At 33.5% G+C, this 26273-nt stretch overlaps 1 pseudogene; it reads right to left on the bottom strand.

Moving 5' to 3' along the window:
• Positions 1-1059: 1059 nt before the first annotated feature.
• LOC149570541 (uncharacterized) lies at positions 1060-23802 on the bottom strand (annotated as a pseudogene).
• Positions 23803-26273: the final 2471 nt, after the last annotated feature.

Genomic DNA, 26273 nt, shown 5'->3' on the forward strand with positions numbered 1-26273 from the left:
ATCTTTTAGCTTGCAATATCTACGTAGTCAAGTGCTTGCATTCAGGTACAAGCATTGCTCTTCCACTTATGATTTTAAGTATCGCCTTAAATTTTGATGTAACATCACAAGCTCATGCATCAAACATGTAGTTGCAACTGCAAATTCTGCATCCACCCTTTAACCATGTAGTTACACAAAATAAATGCTTATTTTTAGGAAAGAACAGATGAAAAAAAAATGATTATAAAGTATTTTCATTTCAAAATAAAACGGTGACTACTAAGCCCACATGACATTGCGCACAGATAAGGCACAAAAGAGTTTTTTTTTGGGGGTACTAGTAGCCAAAATGAAGTGAAAATGTATCAAGAACACTAAAACAATAATTACTTATATAGAAAAATTTAAAATTTTCCTTGAAGCCACATCAACGAGCACAAATAAGCATGAAAAGTGTTCCATAGGCATGAATTATATTTCTATTGTTAAAATAAATTATCTTTAAAAATTGGACAACTAATTCCACTCACATTCTTTGGAGGTAACAACTTGTAAGATTCCATGTCACAGAGGCTAAAGGGGTTTTATACATTATTGAAAACTTAGTTGCTCTATTTTGTTGGTTAACACAAAGGTCCAAGTAAAAATTCATATCAAAATTTTAAGTACCAAGTTACTGTTATATTTTACTACTATGGTCCACATGGAACATCATATAAAAGGAAACTCACAGTTGATAATTAATGTTGAACAAGTTACTGAGGTTTTCATAGTTGAGGCTGATGTTGTTGCTAGGTTTGTTGAAGTTGTGGTTGCTATTGTTCATTGGATTGTTGCATCTAAGGCTGTTGTTGTTGTTGGGGTTGGAGCATTTGAGGTTACTGTTGTTGATGAGGTTGTTGCAGTTGCTTTTACTGCTCAAATTTTTTCAGCATGACTACTAGTTGCAAGTTAACATAAATTGGGAACCATAAGAAATTGTGTCATTTTTTTTCAAATGATAGCATTTTAACTTAAAAGAGTGGCCTCTACTAAGCAAGTTGCATAATCTAAATGTCTAACATTAATCACAAAGTTTCAAGTGAAGCTAACAAGATTGAATAAAAGAATGTTGCTTAAAACCTTGCTTTTGCATGTCACACTATTATAATAATACTTGTATCCTTCTAGAGAAGTATGCCTTGTCCAAACAGAAGTCGGCGGTGCAAAACTAGGAGCACTAACTAGTGTGACAACTGCAGTAGTCTTGGTTTCAGTAGACACAGAAAGTGCACTGACAGAGCTACTTGTCACAATTCCTTGTGACTATGCTAAGAATGTCCATGGCTTCATCAACAACATATAATAATGTTAATATTATACCACATTAATAGTCCTAAATAAATCAACAACTAAGTCATAAATGAATTACTGACTTGTTGCAGTCTAGATTATTGTGTTGGAGTCACTTGATAATAACCTTGAAAAATGAAAATCATGAATAAGTATTCTCAAGATATTTCACATTCACTAAACTAGTTTGAGTCATTACATTTATTAACAATTTTTATCCTACACTTGCTTTTGCTGAGGTTGCATCAAGAGTGGTTGTTGCTAGGATTGAGTTGAAGCCTACACCAGAGGCAACTGGATCTACTATTGAAATGAAAGGTGTTGTTGGGGTTGAACATTTCTCTACATAATAGGCACCTACTATTGTAATAGCTAACTAGAGGGATGCTATTGTGATATTTGTTGCACTGGCTATTGTTGTGATAGTTACTTAGCTTGGGAAGGAATCTAGTAAAGAGAGGAAGCAACACTTGGCTAGATTAGAGACTGAGAAACATGAAATTTCCCATATTTAGATGGTTGTTATGAATCTGGTGCATGGCCAAATGGGGTTTGTTGAACATGTTGTTGTGAAGATTGCAACTATTGACCATACTATTGCAAAGACTGATGGGCTTGCAATTGTGAAGGAAATTGTGTGGGTTGTTGGGCATACGGTTGTGAGTATTGTTGCACCTGTTGATGATATTTTTGTAAATATGGTTGGGCCTACATTTTTAATTGAGATTGTGTTGGTTGTTGGTTATGCAATTGAGAGGATTGTACATGTTGACCATATTATTGCAACTTCAATAATCATTGTGATTTTTGGAACTGTGAATGAGACTACGTGGATTGGTGTTGGTTTTGGAATGACAGCTGCAACTATTGCTGCATTTGGTGTGTTTGTTGTATTGGTGATAACCAACCTTGAACTTGAGTCTGATGTTGCAAAAAAGATGAATTATAGCCCTATCAAGGACAACAACCAAAACATCACTAAATTCCATAAACAAAATACTATCCAAAACATTTCTACAGGCAACCAAAAAATGTAAATCGTTGTCAAAACTTATCAAATTAAAATGTATCATATTGATTGGTCAATACAAAAAGAAAAACAAAAATCTAAAAAAATACTTGTTGCGGAGAAGGGGTAGTCACCCTTGTAGAGCCTCCTACTGGAGTAGACACATGAAGAGGCCCTTCAACAGGGCCATTTACTAAAATCTAGGGGCCACAGATAGATCCAACATGTACATCACACTTGATGTCTATATTAAACAATGATACAACTCTCCTTAAAAGATTGCTGGAAACTCCCAAATGTTTATAATATTATATATATATATATATATATATATATATTAACAAAGTAATATTTGAATGGCCTTATCAATGGTGAATGTCCTCCTATAAGTCATGATCTTCCACTGGAAGCTGATGGCCTACCATATGGATGTTATCCAACTTGTGGGGATGGTATTTGCATATTTGCTACACCCCTAGGCCATCAATTTCCAGGTGCACCCTATCCTCCTATGTGGCCTCCACCACTCACAATAGGTCTACATGAGCAGCACAAATGATTCTAGTTAATGCATTACTTGAAGCCTCCAACTCAAACACATTAAATTATTGATGGCTTACTTGGATCTAAATGGCCTCTGTTGTTCAACACCAAAGCCCGGTCCTCTAAACATAGGGCCATTTCTAGATAATATAACAAAACAATTAACACCTAAAATAAGTTGGGAATACACTAGTATTTCAAGATACATATTGATGTAGCATGTTTTAGGTGAAGAGATAAATAGAAGTTTGAACCTTGCATCTCCAGCTTTGGATCTTTTAGGCTCTACAAACCGTATAGTCAAAGGTTGATTGCATCCCTAAAAAAATATATTTTCATAAGGCTAAAATGTAGTTTACATTTGAGAACTATATCCAAAATAAGCACCCACTGAAGGAAATATTAGCAATTTAAAACACAATGTTTACCTTCATTGTGAAAGCTCCATGTAATTTGTTAATAGCCGATGCATCCATTTATCTAGTTAACAAATGCACATCCTACACAGATAATTTAATAGTTGACAAAGACAATATCAACCCTAAAACATTTTTATGAATCAAACTATTAAAAATAGTAAAAATTTCCCCAGCTTTGTTCTGTTTCTATTCATCTTTCATGATATCTATGTCATCAATAGGACCAAACTTAGCAAAGATAGCCAAGATCAAATTTAAAAACAAGGCTTTTCAATACAAATGATGTTTAACCACTAGCTAAAGTCTTAACAAGAGAAGACCTTGACTGTAAAATGGAATTCTTGTACACTAGATGCATTCTCATTGTATAAGACAAACTTGTTTACCAATTAGTAGAATGTGATGGAAGCCCCTCCTCTAGAGAATCCATTACTTTTCTTAGATGATTTTCCTCCACTAGCATATAACCTAAAGTGTCTCCTAGGTGTAATGGATAGCTTGAAGAAGTGTGATTATGGTCCAAATAATTCTTTGTAGCTGATGACAGTTTATTAAAGGATTGGATCCTTGCAGGGCTAAATGTAGATGTATTCACTCCATAATTATGTCCACCAGCTAGGGGACTTGAACCAGTATGATGTACATTCTTATGAATTGGTTTAGACATCATCCTAGTGTTTAAAAGGTAAGCTTCCAGCAGAAATTTTCCAAAATTATTAATTAAAGAAGACTAAGAGTTTTTGTCACATGTGGTTGATGAACCATACTTTCATCCTTGCTAAATACTCTGCACAAAGCTTAGATGATTTGATGGTGAAGATTCAACTACATAATTCTATTTTGGTAAATTATGAGATAATGACATTTCCTTGTTGAACTAAAATACATCATCTGCTAGAGATGGAAATCCTAACTGCAAGCACCCTTGGCCCTAAAACTCAAAATCTATAAACACATCAGGATTAGATGCAAATTGTAAAATTAAATTTGAAACTTCTACTATCTTATTCTCCAAAGATGATCTTCCATTTTCTAAAAGACTCAAGTTCAACATGCCTCATTATATTGTATTTAGCCTCTTCCAATTTGGACTCACTATTCTATTTTTGCTCATTGACTTATTAACATTTCTTGTCTATATTATTGTTTCTCACTCACATAAATACACTTTGTTCATATTCACATCATCCAACATATTCTATTTGATAATGCCTATATGTCAATCTTTTTATAATCACTCCCTCGGGTGCCTAATTCATCATTACAATTGCAACCTAGTATACATGCACAAAGTGCCCTGTCTCCACGTAAGGATTTTCTTTATTCACTAATACAATAGCATCCATACTTCCAAATCAAGTAGCTTTTTTAGATGCCATAGTGATTATAATCTCGTCATATAATTTGCCAAGGCTAATCTTGTATCACTACCCCAAAACTTCTACTCTTGTCTCAAAAGACTGAGGAACATGCATGTTCATTTCATCACCGTCAAAATTAGCATTATAGGGCGATGTGACTGACAAGTTTAATCGAAAAGTTGAGTAGGGCATGATTCTAATTCCATGCCCCATGATAGATATTTTATGAAGACTTGGTTGTTGATTAAAAAGAACAAAGTCTCCATCGTTTAAGTGCCTCTCCACCTACAAGACAAACTAATATAAGCACCTTGCTTGAAAGTGTTTCAGAAAATGCAAATTACAATAGTTGATCTTGTACCTTATAGCCCAACTCTATATGGTGATCATTTCTCTTTTTCAAGTAATAGAGATCAAGTCTCCACCCATCCTCCTTGACAATGTATTTGGCACCGATTTTCCCTGGTGGAGGATGAGGTCCATATTCAACAAGCTCTTTTAATCCATTTGAGTAAGACAAGTTGGATCAACATAAATTATACAACAATGGTCATGAAGAAACAAAGATTAAGAAACTAACATCTTCTGTTATTCACCTTTCAAGGTTGTAAGGAGTGACAGTTTCTAGATATGTTAGATTCAAAGCAATGCTCCAGGGGACTCCTAATTAGTCAATGTTAATATTAGGATCGGGTGTAATGATTGTACGTGAAAAAAAATCTACACGCTTCCCCATTAGATTTCCCCTAATACAACCCTCTTTTGCTTTCAACCTACTGCATATTGACTTAATCGATCATCTTGACCTTTGGGTTGCCTAATTATAGCAAGCATGAAACATTAACTTAGTGCTAAAAATTAAAATACAAAAACATAATGAATGATAGAAATAATTTGTTTTACCCTTAGCTGGCCAAGCAGCTCACTGTCAAAATAAGTAGCAATGTGGAATTGCAACAATTGTGCAAACTCTGATATAATATGTGTTGGAGCCCTAGTTTTTTTCCTATTTTTTAAGATTTTCATTGTGTCTAATAATAATAGCAAGTTGATGAGTGAGATCATCCTGCAAAATGATAAGAATGAACTTTATCAAAAAAATTCATGCATCAATGAGATTAAAAATACCAGTTTGTAGATATTTTAAATTTCACAAAGCATAAATACCAGATTTGCTCATTTTAACCTAAAATTATGAGGATGTGTATCTAAAACACTAGAGGAAAATGTGAAAAATACCTCACTCCTACTTGTGGTGTCCATCATAACTAAAGGTCTGACTGGGGGAGGAGGAACTGGAAGCACTTGTAAAATCATCTAGTTTGGACGAGCATATTTTGGGTTCAATCCCAACATTTGACACTCCTCATCAGAAATTCGCTTCAACACACTCAAAACCTACATGTAGTTGAGGAAAATTGCATTGAGATAACACACAAATATAAAGAGATTTTTTGTAGTCTGATACTAAAACGTAAAGACATCCAGTTAACTTTTCTTAAACATAATTACTCTCTCAGCAGATAACTATTATTTCCTCTCAATAGGCTTCGACATCAACTGCTCTGGGTGATCTATAAAACATTATCATTAAAAACCAGCAATAACTATAAAAGAACAAGTGAGAACCTTACCAAATGATACATGCATCCCCAACTGAGTGATTTGTAGCAACCAACATTTTGGCTGAAAATGATCAGCCAATATACAAGTTTCAAGCAAAGTAGACATCACCTAAGTGTCATCCCCATGACACTATGGATGAAGGGATAAATCTCATAGAGGCTTTTAAGGATTTCCAAGAGGGACTAAGTAACATCCTCTTTAGAGGTAAAAGGTCACAAGCTTCTATGATACAAAGAAAAAGCGAATTCCCAGACTGCATAGTCGCATCCAATGTGAGCCAGGACGTTATATTGTGTTATGATTTAAGCAGCTTCAATTTATATGAATACGAAAGATAGACCTTGTATTAAGATTTTTTAATGCAGCCTTTGAACATCTACATATATGGATAATGAAGGTCATTGAAATGTACTTTTATTGAAGAATAAATGAGTAATATTGATGCTTTGATCAATATTCTTGACCGTCCTCTATAACAACACAGTTTTTACTATTTCCAAGATACTTTTCTATTGGTAAATGGATTGAATGGGTTCTAAAACATATTTGGATTTGTAGCACAATGAATTAACTCTGTTATGGATGTAATTTTAGCATTGACCATGAATTGTAGAGTAACAATAAATGAGTTTTCTAAAAATAGTTCTAAAACCCTCATTTACTAGCATTTGATCAATCATGAGTTGATAACTCCTATGTACACCATGGAAAAATCCTCCAATTGTGTGATCAAATGAAGTCACATGCTAAAAAGGTTAAAAAGTGATACTCTTTCATACACAAAAACTTTCTACCAAGAAAAAACATACAAAGAAATCACAAGCTCTATAATATAATAGATCCAAAAAATCAACCTTTGAGACCAAAGCTCAACAAGTTTCAAGTAACCACTTGGTTATAAGAGCTCCCCTAAGATTTATTCATATTCAGTCAAATCTCTCTTAAGAAGCTAAATATGTCTTCCATCCCACACTTCATTGGATAGAAAAAAAGAGAGAAAAGAACACACAAACCATTACTCCATCAATAACTGTATCAATGCTCTTAACTAATTTAGCCCTCCCATAAACATTTTAGAGTTTTGGTTGTTCAATGGTTGACTCTACAAAACATTTCCATGTACATATTGTTTGTAAAAGAAATCCTTAGATATGGAATTAGTTTGCATGTATTAATGGTGGCTTAACCAAGCAAGCCTTATTTTTAGTAATTTGAACATGCAAAGAAAACTTGCATATACTAATGAATAAGGGGTTTCACAGGACAATTGAAGAGAAACATGTTGCAACTCTTAATGAATTGAATCCTTCTATTCTAGATGTGAGTTCAACATCATTAGTAGGAATGAATGTGTTCCATATCTACTCCCTTCAAATAGAGGGTGTGCTCTCAGTTCGAGGGGGGAAATCTAGCAGCTCATGGAATTTAGAAGATTGGGGTTCAATTACTAAAGGGTCCCAAAGATTAAGTAATCCCAATATGTCTACTAGTAATGGAGATTTGGTATATAATATCTCAAAGTTTGGTTATGTCCAAAATATCACTCCAATGAATAGTTCCATTCATTCTATACCCACATCATCTACTAGGTCATATAAACCTGTACACCAATCACTAATTATGCACAATTCTCTACTGGCAAAGCCCACTAGGGCTTCCAATTCTTTGAATATGCATTAATTATTCAATATAAAATTGAATGCATCTTAAAGGTGGTTGAGCATACTCACAAATTCTAAAAGTTTCAAAATTTCCTAACGATGAAAGCATAAGATATTCATAAACCCTTGTTGGGTGCTCTAAGATTAAGGGTTTGTTGGCAATATTGTGAAAATTTGTTCACTCTTCCTTCCTAGTTCAATTTGAATATTTTATTTCAATAAATAATAATATGTGATCATTGATGTCATTCTTTTGGATAAGGAAATACAATGAGTTTGGTTGATAAAATCCCTCTGAACGCTATATTAGATGTGTAATTTTATTTTATCGTATTGTACCTTTTCTATGATTTTCATGTTGGACTTGAGGAGATTTTTAATGGTTGGATGACAATAAAAATGCATTTAATTCATGTGTTGATCATGAAAGTGAAGGCATATGGACAGACATCCAAATAGAGTTGTAATAGTGGTGATTTTTATGGCATTTATAATATATACCTTTGTGGCATCTATCAGATTGATTAGAAGCCATCTAGTTGCATATCAGTATGTTGACCTTGGTAGAATGGAATACACACCTGCAATGTTACAAACCATGTACTTCAATTGTAAATCTTTCTCTTATATGCATTGAATATCAAGATAGAAAACTTGTAAATTGTGCAAAAACATGAATAACTCAAATCTGCTTCTTGATACCAGATGAAAAAGAAATCAACCAAATATTAAAATCAAAATATAATGTAAACATTTATATTTTGTATTACAAAACTGTGAACATGTCGGTCTGTAAATAGAACTTATTAATGATTTTTTCTTGTTTGGTCGTGGATATTTATCATCTCTCTAAATTGTCGTTGGTTTCATTGATGATGTAATTCTTTTTATGAAATTTTGTAGTTGTTAGTTGCTGCCAAGGTAGAAACTATTGCCAAGCCTCGTACTTAAACAATGATTAATCAAATTTTGTTCAACCAATCGCTAGGCCAGATTTCTTAGATTTATTTTCATTCCTAAAATGTTTAATCTATAACTCGCGAACTTTTTACTCACAATATGTATATAAAATATTTTGGAAATCTATGATTGGTGTTGTAGACAACAGGAAAATGTATTTGAAAATGTCATGGAAGGACAACACGCACATAAAACTATGTCTCTATCAGCCCCAAAAACCATATTTGGGGAATTGTTGTAATGTGATGCCAACTTACCTTCTCCAGTTGGCATTTAGCAGTTCGCTGCATGCTACTCTAGAGTGGCCCTTTCTTAGAAGTGCACTTTTTCTTACGCTCTTATATCTTGTTCAAGTCTCCATTACATTCAACAATCTGGTTAGTCCATATGGCCTTAACAGATGCCTTCTTTGCATGTTCACCCTCCATGCAGCAAATGCATCTTTGTGAGCTGCCCCAGATATTGTGTGTCTTCTAGCACTAGTGGATACATTGTTGTGGATTGTGATTGCTATGAAAAGTTGAAGAAAGGTCACAAGTGTCCTTAAATCTTACTGATTCTAGTATTTCAATAACAGTGTCTTAGTTACCACATTCAGCAAGGTAGATGTGGATTGAAGTGAGATGTAATGGTAGCACTTCTGAGGTGATCCATCTTTTAGGATGGGACAAAATATCTATAACTTTGGGATCACAATAACATTCAACTTTTCTATTAAAAAAAATATTTCTCACAAATCAAGCTTATTCATAATATAGCCAATTCCTAAATAGTGAATTCCAATAAATGGCAAGCACCATACAGGCTATTAAAATCCAAAGGAACATATGTTTGTTTTCAATAATGAATTAAAAAGTCAAATTCATCACTACTAATATGTTTTCTTATTTTCATTTGCTACATATTGGTTCCATTTGTTACACATGTATCAAGCATGTGAGATTTTAATATTTCAAGATCAGACAGAAAATTTCATGTGGATTCAAATGTTAATTTTTAAAAAGGTTGGGTCTTAGTTGGCCCAACCTTTGATCCATATGAACACTAACTTGACAATGAACAATGAAATAATCAATATTATTAATACCCAGTTTTTGGCTTTTCCAAGTTTTCTCATTAAATAATCAAATATCAGATACACATTACAGTGGGTGGATTTGTGATGGTGTTATTTATATTTATGTAATGAATAATAAAAAATATTAAAAAACAAATGCATATAACCAACACCATAAAGTAAAACTTCTAACAAACTTTGCACTATGTTACCTTCTCAAAATAATTCAATTTATAATGTTGGTAGCATATGATATGGTTGCCTTTATTTATTTGTATTTACTATTATTATGAGTAAGTATATTTACAATATCAATGTGTAGACAATGAATCACAAAGATGAGCAACTTTTTGATCTAGAATAGTTAAAGTGTGTTTGTTATGTAAGGATAAACAACAATATGTATAGTGTAATTAAGAAGATAATATTGACAATAAGATAATGTTGACAGTAAGAAGATAATGTTGACCTAAAAAGATAATATTGAATATAACATTGACAATAAGGATGCATGTTGTTTTTGCATATGATGAAGAGAATGAAAAGGTTTTATTACTTGGACTTGATGAAGATGGAAAATTATAGTTGAATGATTGGATTATCTGTAGTGACTGCAGTAGTTTTGCATTTTATGCAAGTGCTGCAGATAATGCACACCAAGTGGGTACTCATCTTGTCTATGTGACAAGTAAGGATCTCCTCTTTGTTGTAACTGCTGATGAAATCTTATATGGATATGGATCTCATGAATCCATTGTAAATGTTGAATTACAAAGAACTGCTCAAAACAGACTTCAAGGTGGGATGAACAATAAGTGGGAAGATAGCTCCAATGGATCAAGGTATGGGAATGAGGTGCAAATTTGATCAGTATCATAAATGGTTATGAAGCTATAGTGATCTTACATGCACTCTGTCAAAATTTGAAAAGCATTTATCCTTGAATATTGGTTTTGATAACTATTGATTATGCACTAGTTGAAGGGTGTTTCAAAGATGTTTAAAATTCTACAATCATCGTTGGAGTTGATTAGTTATTTATTGTTTGATTCACAATCAGATTCTATGAGAATATGAATGGAAAGGAGATCTAAGGATATGAAAACAAAACTGATATTCAGTTTTCCCACTCTCTTGTTTTTAGATTAAATACCATTATGCAAAATGATAGATCCATTTCTCATATCCAAGATGGTGCTCATTCATTAGATGTGATACAACTAGCACAAAATAGTTTTGAGTGTTTAATGTATTATTTGTTGTTCATAATAGGTATGGTGGAGGCTTAAACACATCTACTTCCTCTGGCATGTTGAGCAAAGGAGGTTGTGTTGGCAGGTTGGACACCCTTGAACATTCATTCTTCAAAACTGTTCTCACATACCTGCTTGGAAATACAATACATTTGTTTTCTTTCACCATACCAAAAGAACTCCCACTACCCTAATCAAATAATTTTTATTTAATGAGAATTATGAGGTCCCTTAAAAAATTAGATAGAATTTTCAAAACCCTTATGGCACTTTGCATAATCAAATTACATTTGTAGCCACCCCAATCCCATTAACTATTCAAAAGACATTCTCCCCAATGCTTGATTATGTTGTATCCCTTCCAAAGGGACTAACCAAACCCTCACAACACTAGACCCATTTTTTGGACTCCAAACCAACCATAAAACCCCACAATGTAACTCCAATCCACCCTTGACATTTCTTATCTCACCATCCTACTAGGATTGTCCACATTCAGATTATGGGATAGTTTTTACAAATCCTTTAATTTGACCCCCTAAAAACTAAAACTAATTTTACTGGAAGGAACAAAAGTTGTAGGTAACTTCAATACCTATCATTTTCCTAAATAATAGGGTCTTCAGACTCCATTTGATCCCTCAACCATAATTTTTTTCAGACTGCCAATTCTGTAACATTCATGTTCTAACAATCAGATCAAAATTGTGAGACAATCACCTTCTAATGACTTTGATGGATAAAAAATTCTCAAAATGGATGAATTAGATACTAGAATCAGCCCTTTTTCCAATCATGTATTAATTGTGTTGAAATAGTATCACCCACAACACATGCTATAATAACAAACAGGTAGAAATAATTTTTAGCAGTTTTTAGAAACAATCCTCATACTTCCTTATACACCTCACATGCTTGGTACATGTGAAAAAAATGGAACCAATATGTAGCAAATGAAAATGAGTAAACATATTAGTAATGATGAATTTTAATTTTAACTTCATTACTGAAAGCAAAACATATGTTGCTTTGGGTTTGAATAGCCTCCATAATGCTTGTCATTTATTGGGATTCACTATTAAGGAATTGGCTATATTATGAATAAGCATGATTTGTCAAAAATAATCTTTTTAATAGAAAAGTTGAATGTTATTGTGACCCCAAAGTTATAGATATTTTGCCCCATTGCATAAGATAGATCACCACAAAAGTGCTACCATTACATCTCACTTCAATCCACATCTACCTTGCAGCATGTGGTAACTAAGACATTGTTATTGAAATACTAGAATTAGTTAGATTTAAGGACACTTGTGACCTTTCTTCAACTTTTCACAGAAATTAAAATCCCCAACAATGTATCCACTAGTTCTAGAAGACACATAATATCCGAGACAATTCACACTTAAAGGAGAAAAACTTAAGGAGAAAAATATTCATTCTTAAACTTTGTCATTCCCAAAATAGTTCAATTTTTATTTCTATACATGTAGGAGCCCATTTTTCTCCCAGATATGTCTCAAAGCATGCATGCTACCATTTTACAAGGAGATATCTAAGAGTTAGGTCCCTTATACATCCATTACTTTAGTTGGGGTACAAAGTCACCAAATTTTTGTGACAAATCAAGAAGAACCCACACATCTCCAAATTAATCTCGAGAGTGTTAGATCAACACATAATGAGATGCATCCATGAAAATGGTTTGGATTTTAATGTTGTTTTCTCGCAAGAAAAAGAGATACAAATTTATAATAGTATAAAGAAGTAGAGGGTCCCAAGTTTTGATAAGATGCATTGTACATCCCCACTATGACATAAGACTAAATCCCAGGCGAGAAATTATCTTAAATAGCACTTCATAATTTCTCCAAATGCTAGAGCCTTCTATTAATAGAAAGACAAAGGTATTAAGTTTGATCAAGAAGTAGTCAGGTGTATAATTTGAGCCCTAACCAAATAGTAATACAATATCAAGCATGAAACATAAAGGTTTTGTATAGGAGATGTTGTCAGTAAGGATTTTTAGCGCTCTTCCATATCATATCCTCAATTTCATTTCCATATATAAATTTTTAGTTTAATCACTATTTTATTATTAATTTTGATTCAATTTATAACTTTTTCTTTTCTTCATGCTAATTTTTTTTTGTTCTTATAATTTTTCAAAAAGCATGAGTCGTAATATAAAAAAATGAGCTAGAACAAGACAAAGATCCCTATTGTGGTCAATCAAAATCTAGAAAGGGGATACTTTGGTAGATATTGGTTGATTAAAATCTAATTTCTTGGAGTATGTCAGTGCTAAGTTATTCCTAAAGGTCATGGAGATCTACCTAAGCTATAGAGATTAAGAATCTCTAAATATTCTTTTGAAAAATATGATGAGACTAAGGATAGATAACCATGCGTGAGAATTTCTTATTTCTAATAGAAGTTCCCAATTCATAAAAGAAGGAAATGAGGTTGAGTTTGATATGTGAATTAATTTTAATCATGTTAATTAATCTATAATAGGGGCAAGTGAATCAGGTTTTCATTTTCTATCAACTATATATGAGTTTTTGATCTCGCTGGGGGTAGATTCTGTGAGGCTATTTTTAGTTTTTGAGTCATGGGAGAATAAATTCATATTGTTGGTGATCAGATCCATCTAGAGATGGTGGCAAGGAATGCAGAAAGATGTTCTTGCACACTAACACATATCAGAGGGCCAATACAGCTACTCTGAAATAATTTCTATTAATCCATAATGATGGAAGGAAGAAATTTTGGCTTGGAATGCATTATTATGGTAAAAGGATCCTTGAACGGAGCCATAACCTATCAGGAGATGGTTGAGATCATTGGATTGTATATTACCTTTTTCTTTTCCATTCTTTCCTAAATTGTTAGAGTGGTTTTGGACTAGAAGAGAATAGACATATTTTTAGTTAGTTACTATTTTGCATGGTAATTAGTGATTCATTCCCCAATTGGATAGGACCGTACCATCTAGAATCCTTTGTTTTATTTCACTCTCTATCCTTTCAATTATTCTCAAAATAAAATATTCTGATTCAAATGTAAAACAAAATAAGTTCTATTTTAGAAAAAATAAAATGCTTGACCTTACAATTATGTAGTGCAAGGGGTTGATGTAGGGGTTGATGTAGTTGGCATATTTGTCAATTATCATATTTATCACATCCACCGCTCCAACAAAAACCAGTGAATGTAGAAAAGCCAAGAAAATTGAAGCCCAAAAATATTTATGATAAGCCATGGATGGAAGACTGAAAAACAAAATTGATTGTATTCTTATTTGGCCATTATTCCTATTTACTCATCCTGCAAGACTATTGAAGTCCTCAAATTTTGAGATTGTAATAATTGTCCTACCTAATTATAGTTTATAATATATTAATCTACCTAAATTGGTTCATCTATTCATACTCCCAGTTTTCATTAGCTGCTAAAAAGTTTTTATGATTTTCCAAACATAAATAAAGGGAAAATTGAAAAAAATTAAAGGAAAATGGAAGGCGAGGAATGCATGTGCATTGTTCACAAATATTTCTATTGTGATCAGGCTTTCTGAGGCATAGCCTTGTAGTCCCTTTCATTAAACAATACATTGTATAGTTTATTTGATGAAGTTATATTTTTATAAATATTTTAAAGGATGCTTACTTTTGAAAAATATTAGATGATAGTGTAGACAAAATAAAGATCTGAATAACTAATTGCATATGGAATTATATATGGTGCAAGGATACTTGGATATAAAGTACTACATGACCCAATAATTTTGTGAGAAAAGTGGTGTATAGTTTTGGTATAGTTTTGTTGGAGCTCATTACAACATGCATCCCCATTAAAGGAGACAAATACGTAGCTTGACTAATGAACAATGCCTTGGAAACTGGTGGTATAGAATTTCATACTTCTAGGAGAAGTTAATGGACCCTGGGTTAAGAGAAGACAACCTGGAAGTATTTGGGGAGTTCTTGAAATTTGACTCTTAGATGTGTTAAGAAATTGGCAGCTGAAAGACCCACCGTGAGAGAAGGAGTAAAGGAACTAGAATTCATTATAGATATGGAAAACTTTTTTAGTCAACTAAAATTAGTCCATAAAGTAGCACTTTTGATTTCAAGCCACTTTCAAGTTGTAAAGTGAAGATGAAGATGGTAATTCCATTCTTTTCCCTACCCAATTGAATAAGGATCATAAATATATGATTGATCATGGTGGGACTTATCTGGTGACTAGAACTATAGAGCCCAAGTAGGCTTGTCATGTTAGAGACAATATAGAGCACACTTTATTTCAGTATTGATTGCTGAAAGTTTGTCTTGATGTGTCCATTTTCAGGTTGTCAGGGCTAAGAACAAAGACATTGGGTGAATTTATGATTTAAAACAAATTATAATGTTCCAATAAGGAACATCACACATAATTATTGTGATTTTGGTTCTTGTACTGATTCGAGGTGATCTTATTTCAATGCCTTGCATATGTTTTAGATCTAGGTATACAAGGCTTCAAATCAAGTCATCGTGATTCATTATTTAGTTTTTCTATGCTAATCTCATATCTTTTCCTTGTTCATACTAAAAGTAGTACCTAAAAAATTACTTATTCCTATGGAAGAAGTCAAAAAGATGGTCATGGGTAGCTTACAATCATCAAATGTGATGAATGTTCCTTGAAGACATGGATATGCTTGGGAATGATGGAATCATAAACAAAGGAAATATGTCAGGAAGGAGAGTTGTTTAATACTTCACATTGCAAAAAGAAGATCATTGGTGAACACAACTATGTATATAGAGGCAGGCTGAGACATGGCAAATTAATTATAGTCAAGTATTTAGATAAGACTGACAAGGAATCTAGCAAGGCATTCTACAGAGAGCTACACATTACAAGTAGCTTGAAAAATCGGCATGTCGTTCCTCTACTTGGCTTTTGCATAGATCCCCACAGACTTTTCCAGGTTTACAATTTTATCTCAGGTGAAAGTCTGGAGTACCATCTTCACAAGAAGAAAGGTAAGGGTTTTCTATCCTTACCTCATAGACTCCAAGTAGTGATAGGAATTGCCAAGGCTGTGGATTATTTGCACCATGGAACCCATGAATACATGATATATAGGGACATCAAGCCTTTTAATGTGCTTCTTTCCAGGAGGAAACTAGCCAAGTTGTGTGATATTGGGTTGGTGACATGGACTTTGGGAGCTTCAATACCATTCCTATGCAAGACAGTGAAGGGAACTTTTAGGTAAAGCAAAAGTATCTAGCTCTAAGGTATTTCCAACATGGGAAGGTCTCAGAGAAAGTAGATATCTATGCATTTGGGGTGGTTATGTTGAGGTGCTCATAGGGAGGAAGCCCATTGAGACAAAGAAACTAGGAGGTGATGAGAACTTGGTTCTTTGGGCAAAGCCATTACTTAATGGAGGATTGGTAGAGGAGTTATTGGAACCCTGCTTGAAATTTTGCCTTAAGGTAAAGCAGATGAAGTAGGTGGATAGAATGATTAGGGTTGTAGCAGTTTGCCTTCATCCAATAGAGTCATAGAGGCCATGCATGAGTCAAGTTTTGAGAATCCTTCAAGGTCGTGTTGATACTGAGCTTCTATAACATGTCTTCCTCACAATGGTTAATGCCAATGGGGACTATATCATTGACAATGAGAAAGAAAACATCAAAGCTCTCAAAGGGGATCTGGAAATAGCCATGGTGGGGGTAGATTTAGATGCAGATGATGAAAAGCCTAACTATAAGCTTAATCATTAACGAGTGAAATGAAATTATATTAATTGGGTTTCATGGTGCTCTATAAAAGTTAGAGTTGTCTTAGAAATCAAGAGGATCAAAAGTTGAAGCAATGTCATCCATGAGACAAAATTTCACAGCTGTGTCAACTACCAAGAGGTGCTAAAGTGAAGGAAACAAATAGCTACTTGCATTATTTTCAGCAAAGTTTGATTGCCAAGGATCTCCACTAAATAAAATTCTGAGAAACAAAGTCAAAATTATCTTACATTAAAAAGTGACACGTGTTACTTATTGTAACTGGAGTTAGGATCTAGAGTTTTTATCAACATGAGTTAGAGTTAGAGTCAGTTTTCAAATGTGTACCAAATTCCAAACTCTAAATTTTTGAGTAGTTACGAACCCGAAAGGTTAGTTATTTTAGAATAGATATAAATTTATGAATCTCAATGTAATAAGGGACTTTTTGGGACTTTAGAATAAGGGAACAGTATGCTAAAATTTTGATCAGGAGACAAATTTTGGAAAGTGTGTATAGCTTTTGTCTTTGAAATCAGAAATCTCTATCATGTTCTTGGTGCAAGAAAATAAAATGAGACATGTGTTTGATTTCTTGTTCTAAAATCTAGATTGTTGCAGCATAAAGCTATTGATTTTTTTGTAGTGAATGTTTTCACAGTATTGTGTGAATGTTTATGAATCATGAATTAGCATGGTAGTAATGATCATTTTCAAGCGTAGTTCTTGATTGCCTTTATTATCATTTTATGTTGACTTGAGAAAGTTGTGAAGGCGTGTGGTGCATTCATCATGAATGGCTTTCTATTGAACTTAAAAAATTTAGATTCTTTATTTGAAAATATTTAAAATTACATCATACAAGGGAGTTGCCCCTCTAAATGCAGAGGAAGGCCAAATATCAAGGGCCTATCCAACTATTGGAGAAATCAATTTTCCACACACTCCATTGGGCTAAATCATATATTTTCTAAGTGACAAATCTGTTTACCAACACCTATATATCAAGGCACTTCTATGATGTATTCATCTGATTATCTAATTACCCATTATTATTTGATCATATTGAATCAATCATTTTATCGTATCCTTTTTTCTCTCTTGTGATATCATTATGCTTCTTGATCTTGACATTTTCATTCTTTGCCTTAGGTAAATTCTTACATGGTATCAAAGCTTGAGGAAAATTCTTACATTGTATCAAAGTCAAAGGAATTTCATTAGTTATCAATTGGAGAGTATCTTTGTCTCACATTTTGGAGGGACATAATTCAAATCTACGATATCAATAGTTATTGGGAGTGTCTTGAGCAAGTTCTGACCTCACCATTGTGTCTATATAGTCATTTGCAAGAATTTGACTATAATTTTTCCTATATTTAGTGAAAGTCAAAATCAAGGAATTTTTTTTGCAAATCGGGCTTGGCAACCCAATTTGCACATTGGATAATTTTGATTTGTGAATTATTTGTTTGGATCTGCATTTTCTTTCAATTTTGGGTTTTGCAGTATCTTTGTCTCACATTTTGGAGGGACATAATTCAAATCTACAATATCAATAGTTATTGGGAGTGTCTTGAGGAAGTTATGACCTCACCATTGTGTCTAGATAGTCATTTGCAAGAATTTGACTATAATTTTTCCTATATTTAGTGAAAGTCAAAATCAAGGAATTTTTTTTGCAAATCGGGCTTGGCAACCCAATTTGCACATTGGATAATTTTGATTTGTGAATTATTTGTTTGGATCTGCATTTTCTTTCAATTTTGGGTTTTGCAATTATTTGCAATTTTCATTTGGATCTGTGAGTTATATTGAGAAATTATATTCATCAATTTTCAATATTCAGATATTTATTGGGAATATGTTGTAGTATTTGTTTGTTAACTTAGAGAGCTCAAGCTTGTTATTTGTAAGTAGATATTGTACTTTCCAAATTTGATATTAGTTTGGAGCAATTGTAAGTGGATATTGTACTTTCAATATTTGGTCAATTTTGGCCTATTTTGGCACTTGTAATAGATTATATTAGTGTCTTATCTTGTTGAGTCTGTTATAGCTTCATATTTTCTGTTATAACCATCAAAATTAGAAGTCCACGTTAGTCTATTTTGGCAAGTGGCAGTTGTACACATACTAAGTATAAAGAGTCAAATCATCTATTTTGGGGGGTTATTTGATTTATTGATTTAGGGGGGCATCTTGAGTGATTTTTTGATCTCCTTCTCTTGTGTTCTTTCATTTTGCATCATGGTTTCCCCTAGATTTCCACTTTTAACTCCACATAATTATGCCACATGGGAAATTGATGCATGGAGTAAGCTAATGGAAAAATAATATATTGATTATATTCATGGAACTATTAATGCCCCATATGATCCTAATGATCTTAAGGAGTTGCAAAAGGAAAATAAAAAAGGTTGTTTGAACTTTGAGGCAACATGTCTCAAAAGATCTTGTCTTTCATATTGATTGTTGTAACATAGTCAAAGAAGTGTGGAACAAACTTAGCAATTTGTGTGGTCAAGTTGACAAATATAGGGGTTTTCAACTTAATAGTGTTCTCACCCTTTTAGATCCCAGAGACTTTGATGCAATCCAAGACTGTGTAGCCAAAGCCATAGAACTTAGAACCAAACTTAAGGATTGTGGCATGGACAAATCATATTATAACTTAATTCAAAATTTGTTGCATTTTCTTCCATTTGAATATTCAACATTTGTTTCTAGCTTCAATACCCACAAGTTGACTATGGGTCCTTCATACACTATGTCTTCATTTGATGCCTTCACAAAGATGTTGATGGTAGAACAAACAAAATTGATGAGAATGGTGATTCTCGAGTCTTCAAAGTCTAAAGCATTGGTGGCTAGTAAAGGGAATCAAGGAAAAGGGTCTAACAAGAAGCATAAACCATGACAACAAAAGACAAAACAATAGAAAGAACACTCAACCTCTAGAGCACAAGACAAATCCAACAATAAGGGGAAATCATCCAAAAAGGAGTTGCTTACTTGTGCATATTGTAAGAAGAATGGACATGAAGAACATCATTGCTACAAGAAGGAAATTGATGAATTCAAGAATCTTCTTAAGAAGAATCAAAATAGTCTACCTTTGAGAATGAGTTCTTCAAATTCATTTTTTTATAAACAAAAGAATCACATGGGCAAAGGCAAGCCTTAGTAACTACTTCAAGTCAAGATTCTAGGAGATGACTTCTATATTTAGGAGCTTCACAACATATGGAATCTTCACAAACTATGTTTTTATCATTTGATCCTTGTCACAATCCACCTACTTTGATGAGCAATCACACTTACATGAATTTTATTGGGAAAGGAACTATTGATAAGGGGGAGGGATACTTCAAAGATGTGTTGTGTGTACCTCACCTAAGTCATAATCTTATTTCCATCTATCAGATCACTCATGGGGATACAAGGAGGACTATGGAATTCACGCCTGATTTAGTTTTTATCAAAGACTTGGAGAGTATAGAGATTATAGGGGTGGTTGATCATGTATCTCAGCTATATTACTTCTCTGACTTTGCTCATGATGATGATAATGATTTCTCAGTAGATTCTTCAACATATTTTGATCACATTTCCAGTGTGTATTCAAACTATGAGGAGAACTTTGACTACTTGAACATGGGTATTCTCACATGTGATCAAGTTCTTAAGCCATCCATTCCTTCTCCTCTTATTGATATTGCATTACTATTGTTCCTAATGATGCTTGCATTCATACAACCATGGATTCAGGTGATTTAGTGCAACAACATATTCATTGTCTTCTACAGTTAGTTCATTTGGATGACTAATTGACACACATTTTAGGTTTTTTTGCAGAGTCCTACATTGCATCTATGGAAGACACTATTGATGATATTCATCTTCTCTTTGTTGAGGATGATCCTTCTTCAATTATTACAAGGGAGCACTCTAACCCTCGTGATTCTCCACTTGATCTTTCTTTTGAGGTTGATATGAATGTGGATCCTTTCCTACAACAGTTGTAGGAGGTCTCTTTCACTTCAGAGAAGATAGATGAGTCTTTGGAGATTGATTTTCATAAGTTTCACACTTCACTTGAGATGTCATATTGTGTGGTTGATCATACTCATGTGTTCGAGATTCCTTTCTAGTTTCCCGAGACATCCTAAATTTTGAGGATTCTTCCTACTGATTGGAGATAATTCTTTGACACACCTATGACACCATTCCCTCCTAAAGGGAGGACCATCTTTTAACTTTCATGGTGTAGCATTGACATTGATCTAGGAGCATCTCTCATGGGTGTACATTCTACATTAAGGGGGGGCTTCTTGGCTTCTCTTCCTACTTCTTTAGAGGAGGCATTCTTGTCTTTTGAGTTTGAACTAGATTCTTATGGTTCCTTGTTTGCCACCTTCTTTTGGGCTTAATCTTGATTGGTTCATGCCATCATTATCATTCAAGGACATGGCAACACATCATGAGACTTTAGAGACTTCATACTTCATATGGATTCCCCTTCCTACTTCCTATCTACAATGGGAAGCATTCTTACGTTTGTATTTGGTGTATCTTCTTCCTAAGGGGAGAAATGTTGTTTGATACATTGGACCACATTTTGTCTTCAAGCACTTGACATACTTCCTAGACATCATTCACTATGGAGGGGATTTTCTCCTTGCTTCCTTCTTATGTAGGGATTATATATTGTCTATGCATGATGTATGTCATAATAGGGAAGTCTTGATTACTACATCTATGCATGCATCTAGTTTTTCTTTTTCATCTCTCTTTTTTGGGGAGGGTTTTCCTATGAGGCTTTCCTTCTTTCTCCACTTTATGAGAGATTGCATTGCATATCTTTTTCTTTTGCATTTTGTACATCGGTACCTAACATGGCCTAGTAGTTGGGACTCATCTTGCATTATTATCTAGCTTTTGTGAGCTTAAGTGCATTCCCCTGAGTTGCACTTAAGGGGGGGTGTTGGTGTAAATAAGTATTTACCATTTACACTTTACTTACATTTACTTAGGATAATGCATTGTCATATTAGTTGTCATGTAGACACCTTGGAGTTTGCATATTCATATGAGTTGTCGTGTAGAAAATATAGTAGTTTGCATTTTATTTAAGCACATGTTGTCTACTACATCTCTTTATGAGATACACCTTTGTATTCTTATCCTCTCATGGTTTTATGTACTTAATTTTATCTTTCAACAATCCCATTCTATTATGAAGTCCTTAGTGCAGACATTCATCTCTTGATTCCATGCTCAATACAAAAGTAAGTGAATTCATTAGAAATAAATTCACCAGCTCTATTAGATCTCAAGCATCTCAATTGTTTATCGATTTCTTTTTCAACACCAACTTTATACCTCTTGAACATTTGAAAAGCATCATATCTCAACTTCAAAAACATAAACTATCATCATTCTAGAATAATCATCAACAAACTGTATGAAATATCTATCTCCATAATAGCTCTCAACTCCCATTGGTCTACATAAATTAGTATGGCTAGCTCCAAAATATCATTAGTTGAATGTTGTATGCTTGAAAAACTAGATTTACACATTTACACATAACGTTCTTAGGTTTATGCAGATTCAGTAAGTCTCTCACTTTCTTCTTTCTACTGACTTCCATATTTTCAAAATTGACATGACATAATCACTTGTGCCACAACTACACATCTTTAACTTTTGCAAATAGACATGTACTAATAGTAGAATCAAGGTAAAATATATTACCTCTTGTTTGTTTTCCAATACTAATCAAATTTCCATTGTCATCATAGATCTTAAATTTTTGGTTATTGAATTATAGCTTGTGACTTATGTTGCTCAACTGAGCAACACTCAACCTATTAAACTTTAGTTCTTGAACCCAATGTGCATCATCATATATGATTTTATCATTTAACATCAATGTACCTCTACCTTTCACATGACATGGAACATCATTCCCAAGTTTAACAATTCCACCAGTATACTCTTTAAGTTTATCAAACTTATTTATGTCTGCAATCATGTGATGTGAACATCCACTATCAATAATCCATGTGTCACTCTTACTAACATGAGAAATAAGGGCTTTTTGTTCCTCATACCTTTCCTCATTAGGATCTTCTATAACATCAACCTACACCACTCTGCATGACGTCTTCTCTTTGTCCTTGTAGTCCTTATTCTTTTCGTGTTTGTGCTCCTTCTTTTCATTTTAGTCAATCTTGTTCTTGTTAAGACATCTAGCAACAAAATGACCAACTTCATTGCATTAAAAACATATCAGGGGCAATTTTCCTTTGAATTTTCCTTTTCCTCTTGGTAGCCTCCTTGCAAGCAATGCTTTAATCTCATCTAATTCTTTCTATGATTTTGAATCACTTTCATCCTTACCAGTCTTCTCTTTCTTTGAACTTCCAATGATTAGTGATGACTTCAAAGAATTCTCTATCTTAGGCACACTATTACCATAATTACTTAATTCAAATGTAGTCAGATGACCAACCAAACCATCAAGAGTAATATTATTACCAAGCATAACTTTGAATTCCTAATTGCAGATACTCTTATAGCATAAATAGGTAAAAGTGTTATGATTACTTTACTTACAACTTCTTCATTACTGATGGTACCTCCAACATCTTTGATAACACTAAAAACTTCCTTAATTTGGTTGACGCACTGCACAATATTATCTGCATCTTTCATATTCATCTCATTTTCTTTGCCTCTCAAGCTTTTTGCTCTGGCTCTTAGCACATTCTCGTCTCCTCCATGCATAAGTGTCAGCTTGTCCCACATTTCTTTAGTAGTAGCACAATTTTTGACATCATCAAACTCAATATTATTTAATGTAGAAGCAATCTCAATCATGAGACTATTTTGTTCCTTTTTTTGGTTCATCCCATCAACTATCATAGGTCTAATGAGAGGAGTGTATTAGTTGTCTAGAAAGAACTGCATTGTCTCTAATCCAAGAAAGATAAACCACATCTCACTTTTCCATGAGGAGAAGTTCTCCTTGTTCAGATTTGGTACCTCTCTCTTATACATCTTCAAAATTTTAGCTCAAGTTCCTTCAAACACTCAACTCTAATACTACTTGTTAGATAACTAGGGGAGGAGAGAGATGAATAAGTTATAACCGGTTATTGTACATGCCTTGAAACCAATTTTGTACCAACTTCAACTTCATAAAATTTCATATCAATAACATAGTAATGACATCAAACATCATAATTCGAACCTATAACAATTTCATATCAAACTATTATTTCAGTGTCTCTTAATATATCAAGTATTAGAGTAATCATCTAGCTTATACCAAGTTGCAACATTAAATAGTTAACGTGAAATAAACTTTGCAACATAGTGAGCAATCACACATTTGACACAAGTATTTATTATGGAAACCCAGTAAAGAGAAAAGCCACTTGGGAATTAACCATTGAATTTTTTTCACTCTTTTGAAGTGAGCTCTATTAGGAGCCAACCTTGTTAAAGGTTACATGCACATTTTTAATATGACCTTGTTAGAGGGTTTTTACCAAATATCGTCTAGACCTTAGCACTCCTTGACATTTCTGAAGAGTGGTCTTCTCTAGAGGACTTACAAAAATTACTATTGAATGTTACTGGTATAGGATTTCAAAGACTTGTTAGGTCCACTTGGTTAAGAGATTTTTTTGCTACAATGGTAAGAAAGCAATAGTGAAATGATCTGTTAGGTTTTAGCACTACCTTGCTTGTTTAGATCTCTGCTTTGCTCTATCTCTTCCCTCTGATATCTTTTTGGCTCATTCACACACTTCACACTACAACTTAACACTTCCTCTACTTGATCTTCACATTATTGTTATGCTCAATTCACTTTCTGCCTTTCTTCTTCCTTAACAACTTGATCAACACCTTCAACTTCAACAACAAGAAACATCGTGTTCATCCCTTTAAATAGGTGACTTTTGTCTTTCCATAATCTTTGAGATTTTTTCGTTTAATCATGATTGTAGATCTCCATCAGATTCTCATTCATTGAATCTAGACATTTGGGAAATGTATTTCTTTCTTGAACTTTGTGCTCCATTTCAAATTGTTAAATCTCCTCCATTAGATATTCTTTGAATTGCTCTAGTCATTGATTTCATAACTGGCTTCATCCTTATTTTTAAAACTTCTTGAACATTCCTAATTTTTAGTAAATGTCAGCATCAAATTAACCTTTTACAAACTTGTTCTTCATGTTCATACTCGATGATCATTACAACTCACTCGGTCAACACTTGACTTGGTTAACACTGAAATTACTTGGTTAACACTAAACTTCAACACTTCTTTTTTAGATGCTCGATGACAACTGTAGTAGCTCGATTAATATTGTATTCCTTTATTCACTGATCAATCTATCTTGTACATACATCTTGCTTAAGATCATGTAAAGCATTCAAACTAAATTTATACTATCAGAGTCTAACCCATTCAAGTGCCCATTGAATACCATACTCTTATCAACACTTACATCATCATACTTTCTTCAAATCGTCTTCATTAATCAAATGATATGATATTGTAGTTGTTGGTGTAAATAAGTACTTTACTATTTACACTTACTTAAGTTTACTTAGGTTAATGCATTATTTAATTGTATTGCATTATTTTATTATTTTTATTTATGAGACACTTAGGAGTTTGTGCAACCTTGTGAGTTGTCATGTTGACAACACAGGAGTATGCACCTCTATTTGAGCACATGGTGTCTACAACACTGTTTTGTGTGTCCCACCCTTCTAGGCTTATCCTCTCATCACCACACTCACTTTTGTGCTTAATGGAGGATAATCCATATCTAGTGGACATTTGCTTGGTTGTCTGACACTTCATGGTGCTAACTTCTATGCATTCTAGAAGCTCTCTTGTAGCCTTTATAATCAGGCACTCCTAGTGTACTCTCAAGCATCAATTATTGAATACATTGTTATTCTAATCATACTCTCTCCATTTTTGGTCTACAGTTGTACTTGTGTTTGAGTTCTTAGTTCTTGGGTGAATTTTGCCCTTAGGAAAATTCTTACATGGTATCAGAGCTTGGAGACTTTCTTATCACATAGCCATTCGAGACCTCTTGCTTGCTTCATCACCTCAACCTGAATTCGGAGTGCTGCAAAAATTGGGAGTGTCCAACACCAGATCTGACCTCTCCATTGCGTCCAGAATGTTGAACCGGTGAAAATCGACTATAAGCATGCCTACCTTGGCTCAAAGTTGACCGTGAGGCA

This window comes from Cupressus sempervirens, chromosome 3, assembly GCF_028749045.1.
Source record: "Cupressus sempervirens isolate cs-2001-9-10 chromosome 3, ASM2874904v1, whole genome shotgun sequence".
Lineage (NCBI taxonomy): Eukaryota > Viridiplantae > Streptophyta > Pinopsida > Cupressales > Cupressaceae > Cupressus > Cupressus sempervirens.